Raw genomic sequence first — 17,749 nt, 5'->3', positions numbered from 1 at the left:
TAAAAGTCACAATGTAATACCTCATCTTTTTTTTTTTGGTCTTTTTAGGGCTGCACCCACAGCATATGTAGGTTCCCAAGCTAGGGATTGAATCGGAGCTGCATCTGCTGGCCTATATACCACAGCCACAGTAACAACAGATCTGAGCTGTGTCTGGGAACTACACCACAGCTCATGGCAACACTGGATCCTTAACCAACTGAGTGAGGTCAGGGATCGAACCTGTGTCCTCATGGATGCTAGTCAGATTCGTTTCCCCTGAGTCATGACAGGAACTCCTCATATGTTGTTAAATGGGCCCATACCTCCCGCCCCAGCATTACACTGAAAACTTTCAGTACTTTTAATTTTTTTGTATTTACTTCCTCTATAGTTTCTTCTGGAACCTGCAAAAGATAGGTATCCATAATGAGATCGGCTACCTGCCTAGGATCATTGGAGACCACCAAGGAAACAGAACGTGTTGATAGCTACTCTCAAGGAGTTTATAAACCTAGTTGGGTGGATAAACCTGTAAGAATATTTTAATATCTAACCAAAGCCCATATCAACTTGCACTGAGTAGGAAGAGAGTCCTGATTGTTAGTTTTTGGGGGCAGGAACTGCCTTGTACATGTTTGTGTCTCATTCCCAGCACAGAGCTGGACACAGGTGGGTTTCAATAAGTGTTAATTGACTGAAGGACTCCTTTATGCTCATTATTTTTTGGTTGCACTCTACACATTTTACAAAGTCTAGTTAACTTTTGTTTCTCCACATCTTCCTCAATTCTTTTTTTGGACTTGCAGTTAGTCTGGGGTGGTTGTGGTTTTAATTTACATTACCCTGATGACTACTGAGGTTAAGGATTTTTTTCATGTTTATTGGAAAATTGTATTTCTTTTGTTGTTGTTGTTTGCTTTTTAGGGCCACACCTGCAGCATCTGGAAGTTCCCAGGCTAGGGGTTGAATTGGAGCTATGGCTGCCGGCCTGCGCCACAGCCACAGCAACATGGGATCCTCGCTGCGTCTGTGACCTATACCACAGCTCACAGCAACTCTGGATCCTCAACCTACTGAGCAAGGCCAGGGATCGAACCTGCATCCTCATGGATACTCATCAGGTTTGCTAACCACTGAGCTACAAAAGGAACTCCTGGAAAATTGTATTTTTTTTGTTTGTTTTTTGTTTTGAGATTTTTGTTGTTGTTGTTGCTATTTCTTGAGCTGCTCCCGCGGCATATGGAGGTTCCCAGGCTAGGGGTCGAATCGGAGCTGTAGCCACCGGCCTACGCCAGAGCCACAGCAACGCGGGATCCGAGCCGCGTCTGCAACCTACACCACAGCTCACGGCAACGCCGGATCGTTAACCCACTGAGCAGGGGCAGGGACCGAACCCGCAACCTCATGGTTCCTAGTCGGATTCGTTAACCGCTGCGCCACGACGGGAACTCTGGAAAATTGTATTTCTTATGATGTGTTTGTTCAAGTTTCTTGCTCAAGCTTTTGCTGGGTTTTCTTTCACCATTTGTAGGAAACCTTCATGTATTCTAAATACAAGCCCTTTGTTACATGCATTTCAAGTAGTGCCCCCCGCTCCCCGACTTGCCTTTGACTTTTTGGAGGACGTCTTTTGATGAACAGAAGTTCTTGCATTTAATGCTGTTTAACTTATCAATGTTAATGCTTTTCGTTTTCTGCATTTGAAATCTTTTCTTACTGCAGTGAAATGCAGATATTTCCTTAGGTTAACCTCCCAAAGGCTTTATAGTTTTGTCTGATTTTTTTTTTGTATCTGATGTGTGATAGGAGTCAAAGCATTCCCCCAACACATACCTTCTTGCTTCAGCAGCATTTGTTGCAAAGACCATCATTTCTCCACTTCACTACAGTCATAAATCAAGCTCTTTCTGGGATTTCTTTTCTTTCTTTTTTTTTTTTTTTTTGTCTTTTGTCTTTTGTCCTTTTAGGGCCACCCCTGAGGCATATGGAGGTTCCCAGGCTAGGGGTTGAATCGGAGCTGTTGCTGCTGGCCTACACCACAGCCGCAGCCATGCCAGATCCGAGCCGCATCTGCAACCTACACCATAGCTCATGGCAGTGCTGGATCCTTAACCCATTGAGTGAGGCCAGGGATCAAACCTGCATCCTCACGGTTCTTAGTTGGATTTGTTTCTGCTGCGCCACAGTGGGAACTCCTGGGATTTTTATTTTATTTCACTAGTCTATTTGTCTATTCTAGCACCAGTCTTTCACTGTCTTAATCCCTGTAGCTTTATATTAAGTCTTGATATCCTGTAGAGCAAGTCTCTTCACCTTGTTTGGTTTTTTTCGAGGGTGTGTTGGCTCTTCCTTGTCCCTTGCAATTCCACCAATAAACTTAGATTCAGCCTGTAAAATTAATTACATAAATATGTATGCACATTTTTGGATTTGGAGTCCACCGAGGAAACATTAATATGAGAGAAATGATATTTTCACAAAACAGAGTCTTTTTGACCTATGAACATTTATATACCCCTTTTAAAAGGGTTTAAAAATTTTTCTCTTGGAGTTCCCTTCGAGGCTCAGTGGTTAATGAACCTGACTGGGATCCATGAGGGTGCAGGTTCGATCCCTGGCCTCGCTCAAGTAGGTTAAGGATCCGGAGGTGCTGTGAGCTGTGGTGTAGCTCTCAGACGTGGCTTGGATCCTGCATTGCTGTGGCTGTGGCATAGGCCAGTGGCTGTAGCTCCTATACAACGCCTGGCCTGGGAACTTCCATATGCCGCATGTGTGGCCCTAAAAATCTAAAAAAAATTTTTTTTTCTCTCAATAATGTTTTATTCTTTCCTCTATATGTCTTGCACAATCTGTCAGATTTATTCCTAGATATTTAAAGTTTTTCATTTGTCTGTAAATTATATCTTTTTAAAATTTTATGGCTGCACCTGCAGCATGTGGAAATTCCTGGGTCAGATTGAATCAGACCGGTAACTGTGACCTTTGCTGCAGCTGTGATCTACTCTGCAGTTGCAGCAGTGCTGGATCCTTTAACCCTCTGTGCTGGGCTGGGGACTGAACCTGAGCCTCTGTAGTGACCTGAGCCACTGTGGTCAGGTTCTTAACCCACTGTGCCACAGTGGGAACTCCTATAAAGCATATCTGCAAAAAATTATCTTATTGCGTTCCCGTTGTGGCTTAGTGGGTTAAGAATCCGACTAGTATCCATGAGGAACCCTGGCCTCGATCCCTGGATTAAGGATTAGGCATTGCTACAAGCTGTGGTGTTGGTCACAGATGCAGCTCAGATTCAGTGTTGCAGTGGCTGTGAGTAGGTCAGCAGTTGTAGCTCTGATTTGACCCCCAGCCTGGGAACTTCCATATGCTGCAGATGTGGACATAAAAATTTGAAAAAATTATCTAACTTTTTGCTGGCATAGAAGTATGATTAGTATTTCTATACTGACCCTATTTCTAGCAACTTTGATAATTTTTATAATTTTTCAGAATTTTATATAACCAGTTATATCTAAGAATATTGACAATTATATTTCTTCTTTGTCAATTTTTATGTTTTTATTTCTACGTATTGCCTTACTGCCCTGGCTAGGCTTTCTAGCACAGTGTAGTAGAAACAGTGATACTAGTGGATGTTCTTGTTTTGCCTTTTTTTTTTTTTTGTCTTTTGTCTTTTTTTAGGACTGCATCCACTGCATATGGAGGTTCCCAGGCCAAGGGCCAAATTGGAGTTGTAGCTGCTAGCCTTCGCCACAGCCACAGCAATGTGGAATCCAAGCCTTGTCTGCGACCTACACCACAGCTCATGGCAACGCTGGATCCCTAACCCACTGAGCAAGGCCAGGGATTGAACCTGCATCCTTATGTATGCTAATCAGATCCATTTCCACTGAGCCACAATAGGAACTCCTTGGCTTGCCTTTTTTTTGGCCATGGCCATAGGCCAGGGATTGAACCCATACCACAGCAGAGACAATATCAGATCTTTAACTTCTAGGCCACCAGGGAATTCTGATAAATTTATATATTTTTATTTTTATTTTTTTGTCTTTTTGCCATTTCTTGGGCCGCTCCTGCGGCATATGGGAGGTTCCCAGGCTAGGGGTCAAATCGGAGCTGTAGCTGCCAGCCTACGCCAGAGCCACAGCAACGCGGGATCTGAGCCGCGTCTGCAATCTACACCACAGCTCATGGCAACGCCAGATCCTTAACCCACTGAGCAAGGGCAGGGATTGAACCTTCAACCTCATGGTTCCTAGTCGGATTTGTTAACCACTGCGCCACAACGGGAACTCCCTCTGATAAATTTCTATTCTTTACTCTTTACTTTCCTTGAGTTTATATATTTAATTTTTTTATTTTTCAAATGATTTTATTTTTTCCATCATACCTGGTTTACAGTGTTCTGTCAATTTTCTGTTGTACAGCAAAGTGAGCCAGTCACACATACGTATTATATATACATTCTTTTTCTCACATTATCATGCTCATCACAAGTGACTAGATATAATTCCCAGTGCTATACAGCAGGATCTCATTGTTTATCTGTTCCAAAGGCAATAGTTGCATCTATTAACCCCAGATTCCCAGTCCATCACACCCCCACCCCCTCCCCCTTGGCAACCACAAGTCTGTTCTCTAAGTCCATGAGTTTTTTCCTGTGGAAAGATCCATTTGTGCCATATGTTAGATTCCAGATATAAGTGATATCATATGATATTTGTCTTTCTCTTTCTGACTTACTTCACTCAGTATGAGAGTCTCTAGTTCCATCCATGTTGTTGCAAATGGCATTATTTTGCAGCACTATTCACAATAGCCAAGACATGGAAACAACCTAAATGTCCATTGATAGATGAATGGATTAAGAGGATGTGGTATATATATACAATGGAATACTACACAGCCATAAAAAAGAACAAAATTTTTTATTTTTAATTTCTTTTTAAATTATAGTTGATTTACTTTGTTGTGCCAATTTCTGCTGTAAAGCAAAGTGACTCAGTCTTGCTGCTAATGGCATTGTTTAATTCTTTTTATGGCTGAGAAATATTCCATTGTGTATATGTACCACATCTTTTTTTTTTTTATTATTCCTCTGTTGATGAACATTTAGGTTCTTCCATGTCTTGGCTATTGTAAATGCAATTAATATTAGGGTGTATGTATCATTTCAAATTATGTTCTTCCATGTCTTGGCTATTGTAAATGCAATTAATATTAGGGTGTATGTATCATTTCAAATTATGTTTTTCTCTGGATAGACGCCCAGGAGTGGGGGCGCAGTGTTCCTGGATCATATGGTAGTTTGATTTTTAGTTTTTTGAGGAACCTCCCTACTGTTATCCATAGTGCCTGTACCAACTCACATTCCCACCAGCAGTGTAGGAGGGTTCCCTTCTCTCCACACCTTCTCCAGCATTTGTTGTTTGTAGACTTTTTGATGATGGCTCTTCTGGGTTGTGTGAAGTGATACCTCATTGTCATCTTTTTCTTATTTCTTGATGTTCATGTTGCTTCATGAATTTTCTTTTTTTAAATTTATATTTTGGGAATTTCCATCATGGCACAGTGGTTAACAAATCTGACTAGGAACCATGAGGTTGTGGGTTCCATCCCTGGTCTCGCTCAGTGGGTTGAGGATCTGGCATTGTCCATGAGCTGTGGTGTAGGTCACAGATGCGGCTCAGAGCCTGTGTTGCTGTGGCTCTGGCATAAGCCAGCAGCTACAGCTCCAATTAGACCCCTAGCCAGGGAACCTCCATATACCACGGGTATGGCCCTAGAAAAGGCAAAAAAAAATATTTTTTATTAGGGTATAGTTGATTTACAGTGTTGAGTTAATTTCTGCCATAGTGTAGTGATCCAGTCATATATGTATATATATATATATATATATATATATATATATATATACACTTTCTTTTTCTCATATTATCTTCCATTATGGTCTATTCCAATAGACTGGATATAGTTCCCTATGCTATACAGTAGGACCTCATTGCTTATCCATTCTAAATGTAAGAATTTAAAGACAAAAAAAAAAAAATAAAGGCGTTCCCATTGTGGCACAGCAGAAACAAATCCGACTAGGAACCATGAGGTTGTGGGTTTGATCCCTGGCCTTGCTCAGTGGGTTAAGGATCTGGTGTTGCCATGAGCTGTGGTGTAGGTTGCAGATGAGGCTCAGATGTGGCATTGCTGTGGCTCTGGTGTAGGCCAGCAGCTGCAGCTCCAATTAGACCCCTAGCCTGGGTACCTGCATATCCCATGGGTGTGGCACTAAAAAGGACAAAAGACAAAAAATAAAAATAAAAAAATAGATGTAAGAATTTGCATCTATTAACCCCAAACTTCCAGTCCAACCCACTTTTGCCTCCTCCCCCTTGGCAGCCACAAGTCTGTTCTCTGTGTCTGTGAGTCTGTTTCTGTTTTGTAGATAGGTTTATTTGTGCTGTATTTTATCTATTTATTGTCTTTTTAGGACTGCACCCATGGCATATGGAGGTTCCCAGTGTATGGGTCGAATCAAAGCTACTGCCATTGGCCTACACCACAGCCACACATGCTGGATCCAAGCTGCATCTGTGACCTACACCACAGCTATGGCAATGCCAGATTCTTAACCCACTGAGCAAGGCCAGGGATCAAGGCTGGGTTCTCATGGATTCTAGTTGGGTTTGTTAACTCCTGAGCCATGACAGGAACTCCCCATTTGTGCTATATTTTAGATTCCACATCTAAGTGATATCATATGGTATATGTATTTCTCTGACTTCACTTGGTAGAAGTGAATCTTTAATTGCATCCATGTTGCTGCAAATTTTGTTCTTTTTTATGGCTGGGTAATATTCCATTGTGTATATATACCACATCTGCCTTATCCCTTCATCTGTTGATGGACATTTACATTGTTTCCATGTTTTGGCTGTTGTGAATAGTGATGCAATGAGTATAGGGGTGCACGTATCTTTTGAATGAAAGTTTTGTCTGGATATATGCCCTGGAGTGAGATTGCTGGATCATATGGTAGTTCTGTATTTAGTTTTCTGAGGTACCTCCATATTGTCTTCCACAGTGGTTATACCAATTTACATTCCCACCAACAGTGTAGACGGGTTCCCTTTTCTCCACACCCCCTCCGGCATTCGTTATTAGTAGACTTGTTAATGATAGCCATTCTGACTGGCGTGAGGTGGTACCTCATCATAGTTTTGATTTGCATTTCTCTAATATTAGTGATATTGAACCTTTTTTTCATGTGCCTACTGGCTGTCTGTATGTCCTCTTTGGAGAAATGTCTGTTTAGGTCTTCTGCCCATTTTTCAATTGGGTGTTTGTTTTCATTGAGTTGTGTGAGTTGTTTGCATATTTTTGAGATTAGGCCCTTGTCAGTTGCATCATTTGCAAAGATTTTCTCCCATTCTGTGGATTATCTTTTCATTTTTTTTTTTTTTTTTGGCTGCCCAGATGCTTACGGCGTGCCAAGGCCAGGGAACAGATCGGAGCTGCGCTTATGACCTATGCCACAGCTATGGCAATGCTGGATCCTTAACACATTGTGCCAGGCCAGGGATCGAACCGTCACACCAGTGCTTCAGAGATGCTGCTGATCTTGTTGAGCCACAGCAAGAACCCCATCTTTTCGTTTTTAAAATGGTTTCCTTTGCTGCACAAAAGCTTTTAAGTTTAATTAGGTCCCATTGGTTTATTTTTCTTTTTATTGTCATTATTCTAGGAGGTGGCTCAAATAAGATGTTGCTGTGATTTATGTCAAAGAGTGTTCTGCCCATGTTTTCCTCTAGGAGTTTTATAGTATCTGGCCTTACATTTAGGTCTTCAATCCATTTTGAGTTTATCCTTGTATATGGTGTAAGGGAGTGTTCTAATTTCATTCTTTTACATGTAGCTGTCCAGTTTTCCCGGCACCACTTTTTGTAGAGACTGTCTTTCTTCCACTGTATGTTCTTGCCTCCTTTGTCATAGGTGAGTTGACCATAGGTGCTTGGGTTTATTTCTGGGCTTTCTGTCCTGCTCCACTGATCTATATTTCTGTGTTTGTGCCAGTACCATCCTGTTTTGGTGACCATAGCTTTGGGTATAGTCTGGAGTCAGGGAGACTCAATCCTTCATTTCTGTTTTCTTTTTCAATATCGCTTTGACTCTTCTAGGTCTTTTGTATTTCCACACAGATTTTAAAATATTCTCCTCTAGTTCTGTGAAGAATGTCCTTGGTAATTTGATAGGGATTGCAGCATTGAATCTGTAGACTGCCTTGGGTAGTATAGTCATTTTGATAATATTGATTATTCCAATCCAAGAGCATGATCTATCTTTCTGTTTGTATCATCTTTGATTTTTTTCATCAGTGTCATATTTTTCAGAGTACAGGTCTATTTTTTCTTTAAGTAGGTTTATTCCTAGGTGTTTTATTCCTTTTGATTTGATGGTAAATGGGATGGTTTCCTAATTTCTCTTTCTGATCTTTTATTGTTAGTATGTAGAAATGCAATTGATTTTTTGTGTTAATTTTGTATCCTGCAACTTTACCAAATTAATTGATGAGCTCTAACAGTTTTCTGTTAGTGTCTTTAGGATTTTCTAGGTATAGTATCATGTCATCTGCAAATAGTGATAATTTTACTTGTTCCTTTCCAATTTGGATTCCTTTTATTTCCTTTTGTTCTCTGACTGCCATGGCTAGGAATTCCAAAACTATGTTGAATAACAGTGATGAGGGTAGACATCCTTATTTTGCTCTTAATCTTCGAGAAAATGCTTACAGCTTCTCAATGTTGAGAATGATGTTAGCTGTGGGTTTGTCCTATAAGGCCCTTATTACGTTGAGGTAGGTTCCTTCTGTGCCCACTTTCTGGAGAGTTTTTTTTTTTAAATCAAAAGTGGGTATTGAATTTTGCGAAAAGCTCTTTCTGCATCTATTGAGGTGATCATATGGTTTTTATTCTCCATTTTGTTAATGTGGTGTATCATACTGTTTGATTTGCACATATTGAAGAACATCCTATAAATTTAGTTTTATAGAATTTTCATTATCTTAAAGTTCAACATATGTTCATGGTTGACTGTAATTTTTCTTCTTTGACCCATAGGTATTTCTTTGACCAATTTTGGTATTTCTTTCTTTTTCAACATGTATTTCTTTTTTTTTTTTCTTTTTAGGCCACACCTGCAGCATATGGAAGTTCCTGGCCTAGGGGTCGAATTGGAGTTGCAGCTGCCAGCCTACACCACAGCCACAGCAATGCCAGATCTGAGACATCTGTGACTTATGCCACAGCTCGTGGCAATGCCAGATTCTTAACCAAATGAGCACGGCTAGGGATCAAACCCACATCCTTATGGACACTTTTGGGTTCTTAATCTGCTGAACCACAATGGGAACTCCACCAACATGTATTTCTTAATTTGCAAACACATGGGGATTTGCTAGTCCTCTTTAAGTTAAGATTTATTGGAAAGAGCAATTTTAGACTTACAGCAAAATTGATTGGAAGGTACAGTGATTTCCTATATATCCCCTGCCCCTGAACACACATAGCCTGTCCCATTATCAACACCCCACCAGAGTGGCACGTTTGTTACAACGGATGAACCTGCATTGATACATCATAATCACCCAAAGTCCATAGTTTATATTATGGTTGACTCTTGGTGTTTTACATTCTATAGGTTTTGACAAATGTATAATGACATGTACCCATCATTATAGTATCAGACGAAGTATTTTCATAGCCCTAAATATCCTGTGTTCCACCTATTTCTGCCAGCCCCCCTTTCTGGTATAAATAAATGACTGATCTTAGTGTCTCCATAGTTTTGTCTTTTCCAAAATATCATATAGTTGGAATCATACAGTACATAACCTTTTCAGATTGGCTTCTTTCACTTAGTAATATGCATTTAAGATTCCTCCTTGTTGGAGTTCCTGATGGCCTAGTGGTTAAGGGTTTGGTGTTATCACTGCTGTGGCTCAGGTTCAGTCCCAGGCTTTGGAACTTCCGCCTGCAGAGGGCATGACTACAAACTTTTAAAAAACTATTGTAAAATTCCTCCATGTCTTTTCATGGCTTGATTTCTCATTTTTCTTTAGTGCTGAATATTCCATTGTCTGGATATACAAAATTATCCATCCACCTGTGAAGGACATCTTAGTTTTTTCCAAGTTTTAATTATGAATAAAGCTGCTGTACACATCCATGGGCAGGTTTTTGTGTGAGCACACATTTTCAACTCCTTTAGATAAATACCAAGGAATCTTTTTGCTAGATTGTGAGGTCAGACTGTATTTAGTTCTGTAAGAAACCATCAGCTGTCTTCCAACGTGGCTGTGCCATTTTGCATTCCCACCAGCAGTGGCTGAGCGTCCCCGTGCTCCACATCCTCACCAGCGTCAGGTGTTGTGAGTTCTTGATTCTAGCCATTCCAATAAGTGTGCAGTGGTGTCTTACTGTTTCTTTATTTCCCTGGTTACATTGATATACGGTGGCATTCTGTACCACTGAGGGGCTGATGGGACAATTTTATGGTTAACCTAGGTTGTGGGGGCATATGCTTGGAAACAGGATGTACATTCCCAAGTTAACATTTATGAATTAGTAACTAGTCTTGCGGGTGCCGGGAATACCTCAGTGAAGCTTTTCACCATTGTTTGGGGACTAACAGAGCATAGAGGCCTCCTGGTCCTAATGATTATTAATCAGTACCTGTTAACCACACAGCCCTTGATGACAGAGAAGTGATTTACTACACAGTACAGTCCTAGGTAGGGTCAGTGCCAGGACCGGAGAAACGGTCGGTTATACTAACAGCCATGCATCTGCTCAAGTCCTTGGTCTTCAGGTTGTTTGCTTTCTTATGCTGAGTTTTAAGAGTTCTTTGCACATTTTGGAGAGCAGTCCTTTATCAGATGTGTCTGAGCAAATATTTCCTCCCAGTCTGTGATGCGTCTTCTCATTCTCTTGACATTGTCTTGCAGAGCAGAAGTTTTCACCAGCTTAGAAATTCTTTCTTTCATGGATTATGCCTTTGGTATAGTATGAAAGGTCATTGCCTTGTCCAAAGTCACATAGATTTTCTTCTATGTTATCTTCTAGGAGTTTTACAGTTTTGCGTTTTATATTTACATAAATGTTTTACATTTTTAGTTAATTTTTGTGAAGAACGTATGGTCTGTGTCTGGATTCTTTTTTTCCTTTTCTTTTTTTTGCATGTGGATACCCACTTGTTCCAGCAGTTTTTTGTTGAAGGGGCTTTGTTTGCTCCATTGTCAAAAGTCGGTTGACTATATTCATGTGGGTCTGTTTCTGAGCTCTCTGTTTAGTTCTACTGATCTGCCAATTCCACACTGTCTTGATTACTGTGGTTTTAGTAAGCCAGTAGTGTCAGTCTTCAGACTTTGTTCTTCAGTATTGTGTTGACTATTCTGTGTCTCTTGTCTCTCCATATGGACTGCAGAATCAGTTGGTTGATGTCCACAAAATGGCTTGCTTTTTTGATTTTTTTAATTTTGATTTTGATTATTAGAAAAATGCAAATCAAAACTACCATGAGATACCACCTCACACCAGTGAGAATGGCCACCATCAATAAGTCCACAAATAACAAGTGCTGGAGAGGGTGGAGAGAAGAGAACCCTCCTGCACTGTTGGTGGGAATGTAAGCTGGTATGACCACTATGGAGAATAGCATGAAGGTACCTTAGAAAACTATACAAAGAATGACCATATGACCCAGAAATCCCACATTTGGGCATATATCTGAACAAAACTTTCCTTAAAAAAGACACATGCACATGCATTTTCATTGCAGCTCTATTCACAATAGCCAAGACATGGAAACAACCCAAATGTCCATCGACAGACGATTGGATTAGGAAGATGTGGTATATATACACAATGGAATACTACTCAGCCATACAAAAGAACAAAATAATGCCATGTGCAGCAACATGGATGGAACTAGAGACTCTCATACTGAGTGAAGTAAGTCAGAAAGAGGAGGGCAAATATCATATGATATCATTTGTTTCTAGAGTGTAATATACAGTACAAATGAACCTTTCCACAGAAAAGAAAATCATGGACTTGGAGAATAGACCTGTGGTTGCCTAGGGGGAGGGGGAGGGGGAGGGGGAGGGAGTGGGATGGATTGGGAGCTTGGGACTAATGGATGCCAACTATCACTTATGGAATGGATTAGCAGTGAGATCCTGCTGTGTGTATGGAGAACTATGTCTAATCACTTATGATGGAGCATGATAACGGGAGAAAAAAGAATGTATACATGCATGTGTAACTGGGTCACTATGCAGTACAGTTGAAAAAATTATATTGGGAAAATAACAATAAAAAAAGATTTTGATTGCACTGAGTTTACAGATCAAGTTGGGAAGAATTGACATCTTGATGTTATTGAGTCTTCCTAACAATGAACACAGAATATCTTTCTGTTTTGTTCAGTTATCTTTTAAAACATGGATTTGAGGACTCATTGTATTGTGGTAAGAGAAATACTCAGGTGCTTTCAATGCTTTGAAATTTGGGACTTTGATCAATTTTTTACAAAATGTTCCATGAATGACTGGAAATTATATGTATTCGGCAGTTTGGGGGAGACAGTGTTTCATTGGACAGGTTTGTTATTGTTCTTTTAAAAATCTTTGCTATACTTTTACTGATTTTTTTTGGTGTGCTTTTTGAATGGGTTAGAAAGAAATGTCAAAATCTTCCACTCTGTGAAGTGAAGTGATATACTCCTCCTTGTATTATATCAGTTTTTGCCATGCATATTTTGAGACCATGTTTAGATGCATGCATGATAGAATTGTTATAGCTTTTTGGTAAATTGAAACTTTTATCATTATGAAATGAGTCTTTGTTGTGGCTCAGCAGGTTAAGAACCCAACATCGTGTCTGTGAGGATGCAAGTTTAATCCCTGATTTTTCTTAGTGGGTTAAGGACCTGGTGTTGCCACAAGCTGTGGCATAAGTTGTGGCTTGTATTGAGAGTTGCTGTGGCTGTGCTGTAGGCTGGTAACTGCAGCTCTGATTTGACTTCCAGCCTGAGAATTTTCATATGCCTTGGGTGTGGCCAAGAAAAATTGAAAAAAAAAAAGAAATGCAGTTTTCTACCTCTACTAATGCATTTTTCTTAAGGTATAGTCTGTTTGTTATCATGAAAGACACCGCTTTCTTTGATTAGGTTTACATGGTATTATTCTTTGATATTAGCCTTTCTATATTCTTGTTTTAAATATATCTTATAAACAATAAATCTAGTTGAAATTTTTAGTACTAGTTTTATTAGGATATAATCCGTATTCCACACAATCCACCCACTTTAAGTGTACAATTCAATGGTTTTTAGTATATTCATGGAGTTGTTCAACCATTGCCACATCGTTTAGAACATTTTTTATCACCTCCCAAAAGAAACTGTATCCTTTATCCAGACATCTCGCAAGCACCTTGCCTCCACAGGTTTTCCTACTCTGGACATTTCATGTACACAGAAGCATACACTATGTGGGCTTTTGTGCCTAGTTTCTTCACTTAGCCTAAAGTTTTCAAGGGTCATCCATGTAGCAACATATATCGCCTACTTATTCCTTTTTATGGCTGAACTAGGTGGAATCTTTATATGTTCTGGATATTAATGCCTTATTAGGGACACGTAAAATTCAAATTTTGGTATAGGGTAATCGACTTGTTTTTCCTTTATCGCCTGTGCTTTTGAAGTCATATCTAAGAAATCATTGACAAATTCAATGCATGAAGCTTTCCCTCTATGTTTTCTGCTAAGGAGTTTATAATTTTAGGACTCACCTTTAGGTCTTTGATCCAGTGTGAGTTAGTTTTCTGCATGGCGTAAGGTAAGGGTCCAGTTTCACTCTTTTGAACATGGATATTCTTTTCTTCCAATATCATTTAAAAAGACTTTCTCCCCATTTGGTCATATATGTAGGGTTCTCTATTCTGTGCTATTAGTTTATATATATATATATTTTATTAAAGTATAGTTGATTTACAGTGTATGCCAATTTCTGCTGTGTTCTTTTGGTTTATATGTCTGGCCTTATGCTCATGCCAGACTATTGATTACTATAGTTTTGTAGGAGATTTTGAAATAAGAGCATAATGCTTTTGGCTGCGTTCCTCTTTTTTTTTATTCCCCAAATTTTGGCTATTCTGGGTTCCTTGAGATCGCATCTGAATTTAGGATGAATTTTTCTATTTCCGCAAAAAAAAAAAAAAAAAAAAAAAAAAGGCATGGGGATTTTGATGGGCGTTGTATCAAATCTGTAGATAGCTTTTGGTAGCATTGACTTCATAACAATATTATGTCTTCCAGTTCATGACCGTAGGATGTCTTTCCATTGAGTGGTTTCTTCTAAAATTTACTTCGGCAATGTTTTGGAGTCGTCAGTGTTTAAGTCTTTTACCTCCATGACCAAGGTTATTCCTAAATATATATATATATATATGTATTTGATGCTATTATAAATGAAATTTCCCCCTTAATTTTCCTTTTGTATTTTTCATTATTAACATACATAAACAACTGATTTTTGTGTACTGTGTAATTTTTCTAGATTTGTTTATTAGTTCAAAAGTTTTTTTTTTTGTGTGTGTGTATAATCTTTAGGTTTTTCTATGTATAAGATCACAGTGTCTGTGAACAGAGGTAATTTATCTTCTTCCTTTCCAGCTTGGATGCCTTTTATTTCTTTTTCTTGCCTAATTTCTCTGGCTAGGATTTTTCAGTACGATGTTGAGTAGGATGGTAAAATGGACATTCTTGTCTTATTCCTGATCTTAGAGGAAAAGCTTTCAGTCTTTTGTTATTGACTGTGATGTTAGCTGTGTGCTTTTCATGTTTATACATAACTGCTTTTAAATGTCTGAATTTCCCTAAGAATCTCACCCTTGCTTTTTCTTCCTAGGGCCTTGTGTGTTCTGCTGTATTCTTCTGCCTGTATCCTCTTGCCTCCAAGAACTGATGGGCCTGCAGTTCCCCTGAAGTTTTTCATGTGACACGGTACTTAGCATTGCTTTCAGCAGCCTCCACCCTACTATTCAAACTATGTCACTGGTCCTGTCTGAAGTCAAGTTGGATGAAAAGGAATTCAGTCCTTGGGCAGCCCCCAGACATGCCAGAACACTACAAACAAGCTCCGAGGGAAGAAACAGGGATTGGGTGACCTCCCTCTCAAACCCTCTTGGGGTTGGTACATAATGATTTAATACCAATGTAGAGAGTGATTTATTTGTGTATGCTAGCAGTTTGTTTCCTCCTTACCGCTTCTGATAGTTTACATTTATTTTTCTCATCGTTTCACACTAACTAGGAAAACCAGAACAATGTGAGAAGTAGTCATTGTGGGCATCTTGGTCTTATCCGTGATTTTGGTCGGGGGGATTATATCTCATGTCTCACCGTGAAGTTTGATGTTTGCTGTAGGTTTTAGGAGACACCCATTATTGGGTTAAGACAGTTTCTTTTAACACTTATTCGCTAAGAGTTATATATATTTTGTATACAAGGGATATTATGGTTTGCTAATATAGCAAACGTTTACCTCTCTGCTTATAAGTGAGATTGGTTCACAGCTTTTATTTCTTCAACTTTCTTTTTTTGGCTTTGGTATCAAATTACACCAAATTTGAGAGCATTCTCTTTTTTCTTCTTTTTTTTATTTTTTATTTTCCCACTGTACAGCAAGGGGATCAAGTTATCCTTACATGTATACATTACAATTACATTTTTTCCCCCACCCTTTCTTCTGTTGCAACATGAGTATCTAGACAAAGTTCTCAATGCTACTCAGCAGGATCTCCTTATAAATCTATTCTAAGTTGTGTCTGATAAGCCCAAGCTCCCGATCCCTCCCACTCCCTCCCCCTCCCATCAGGCAACCACACGTCTCTTCTCCAAGTCCATGATTTTCTTTTCTGAGGGGATGTTCATTTGTGCTGGATATTAGATTCCAGTTATAAGTGATATCATATGGTATTTTTCTTTGTCTTTCTGGCTCATTTCACTCAGTATGAGATTCTCTAGTTCCATCCATATTGCTTCAAATGGCATTATGTCATTCTTTTTTATGGCTGAGTAGTATTCCATTATGTATATATACTACAACACATCTTCCGAATCCGATCATCTGTTGATGGACATTTGGGTTGTTTCCATGTCCTGGCTATTGTGAATAGTGCTGCAGTGAACATGCGGGTGCATGTGTCTCTTTTAAGTAGAGCTTTGTCTGGATAGATGCCCAAGAGTGGGATTGCGGGGTCATATGGAAGTTCTATGTATAGATTTCTAAGGTATCTCCAAACTGTTCTCCATAGTGGCTGTACCAGTTTACATTCCCACCAACAGTGCAGGGGGGGTTCCCTTTTCTCCACAGCCCCTCCAGCACTTGTTATTTGTGGATTTATTAATGATGGCCATTCTGACTGGTGTGAGGTGGTATCTCATGGTAGTTTTGATTTGCATTTCTCTTATAATCAGCGATGTTGAGCATTTTTTCATGTGTTTGCTGGCCATCTGTATATCTTCCTTGGAGAACAGTCTATTCAGGTCTTTTGCCCATTTTTCCATTGGTTGATTGGTTTTTTTGCTGTTGGGTTGTATAAGTTGTTTATATATTCTAGAGATTAAGCCCTTGTCGGGTGCATCATTTGAAACTATTTTCTCCCATTCTGAAAGTTGTCTTTTTGTTTTCTTTTGGGTTTCCTTTGCTGTGCAAAAGCTTTTCAGTTTGATGAGGTCCCATGGGTTTATTTTTGCTCTAATTTCTATTGCTTTGGGAGACTGACCTGAGAAAGTATTCATGATGTTGATGTCAGAGAGTGTTTTGCCTATGTTTTTGTCTAGGAGTTTGATGGTGTCCTGTCGTATATTTAAGTCTTTCAGCCATTTTGAGTTTATTTTTGTGCATGGTGTGAGGGTGTGTTCTAGTTTCATTGCTTTGCATGCAGCTGTCCAGGTTTCCCAGCAATGCTTGCTGAATAGACTTTCTTTTTCCCATTTTATGTTCTTGCCTCCCTTGTCAAAGATTAATTGACCATAGGTGTCAGGGTTTATTTCTGGGTTCTCTATTCTGTTCCATTGGTCTGTCTGTCTGTTTTGATACCAGTACCACACTGTTTTGATGACTGTGGCTTTGTAGTATTTCTTGAAGTCTGGGAGAGTTATGCCTCCTGCTTGGTTTTTGCTTCTCAGGATTGCTTTGGCGATTCTGGGTCTTTTGTGGTTCCATATAAATGTTTGGATTGTTTGTTCTAGTTCTGTGAAAAATGTCATGGGTAATTTGATAGGGATTGCATTGAATCTGTAGATTGCTTTGGGTAGTATGGCCATTTTTACAATATTGGAACATATTTACAATCCAGGAACATGGAATATCTTTCCACTTCTTTACATCTTCTTTGATTCCTTTGAGTAAAGTTTTATGGTTCTCGGCATATAGGTTCTTTACCTCTTTTTTCAGGTGTATTCTGAGGTATTTGATTTTGTGAGGTGCAATTTTAAAAGGTATCGTATTTTTGTATTCCTCTTCTAATATTTCATTGCTGGTATACAGAAATGCGACTGACTTCTGAATGTTAATCTTATAGCCTGCTACTTTGCTGAATTTATTAATCAGTTCAAGTAGTTTTTGGGTTGAATCCTTAGGGTTTTCTATGTATAGTATCATGTCATCTGCATACAGTGACAGTTTGATCTCTTCTCTTCCTATATGGAT

The 17,749-nt window shown here is 39.3% G+C and overlaps 1 long non-coding RNA gene across 1 annotated transcript; it reads left to right on the top strand.

Moving 5' to 3' along the window:
• Nucleotides 1–396: 396 nt before the first annotated feature.
• LOC110261247 (uncharacterized) lies at nucleotides 397–11,928 on the top strand. Its single transcript, XR_014808558.1, has 2 exons — nucleotides 397–513; nucleotides 11,809–11,928. It is a non-coding gene; the product is annotated as an uncharacterized LOC110261247 (long non-coding RNA).
• Nucleotides 11,929–17,749: the final 5,821 nt, after the last annotated feature.

This window comes from Sus scrofa, chromosome 6 (assembly GCF_054392235.1).
Source record: "Sus scrofa isolate SSC_HxYL_T2T_F1_AM1 chromosome 6, Sscrofa_HxYL_maternal_Yorkshire_Landrace_v2.0, whole genome shotgun sequence".
NCBI classification, from domain to species: Eukaryota; Metazoa; Chordata; class Mammalia; order Artiodactyla; family Suidae; genus Sus; species Sus scrofa.
This window is presented reverse-complemented; position numbering and strand designations above follow the sequence as displayed.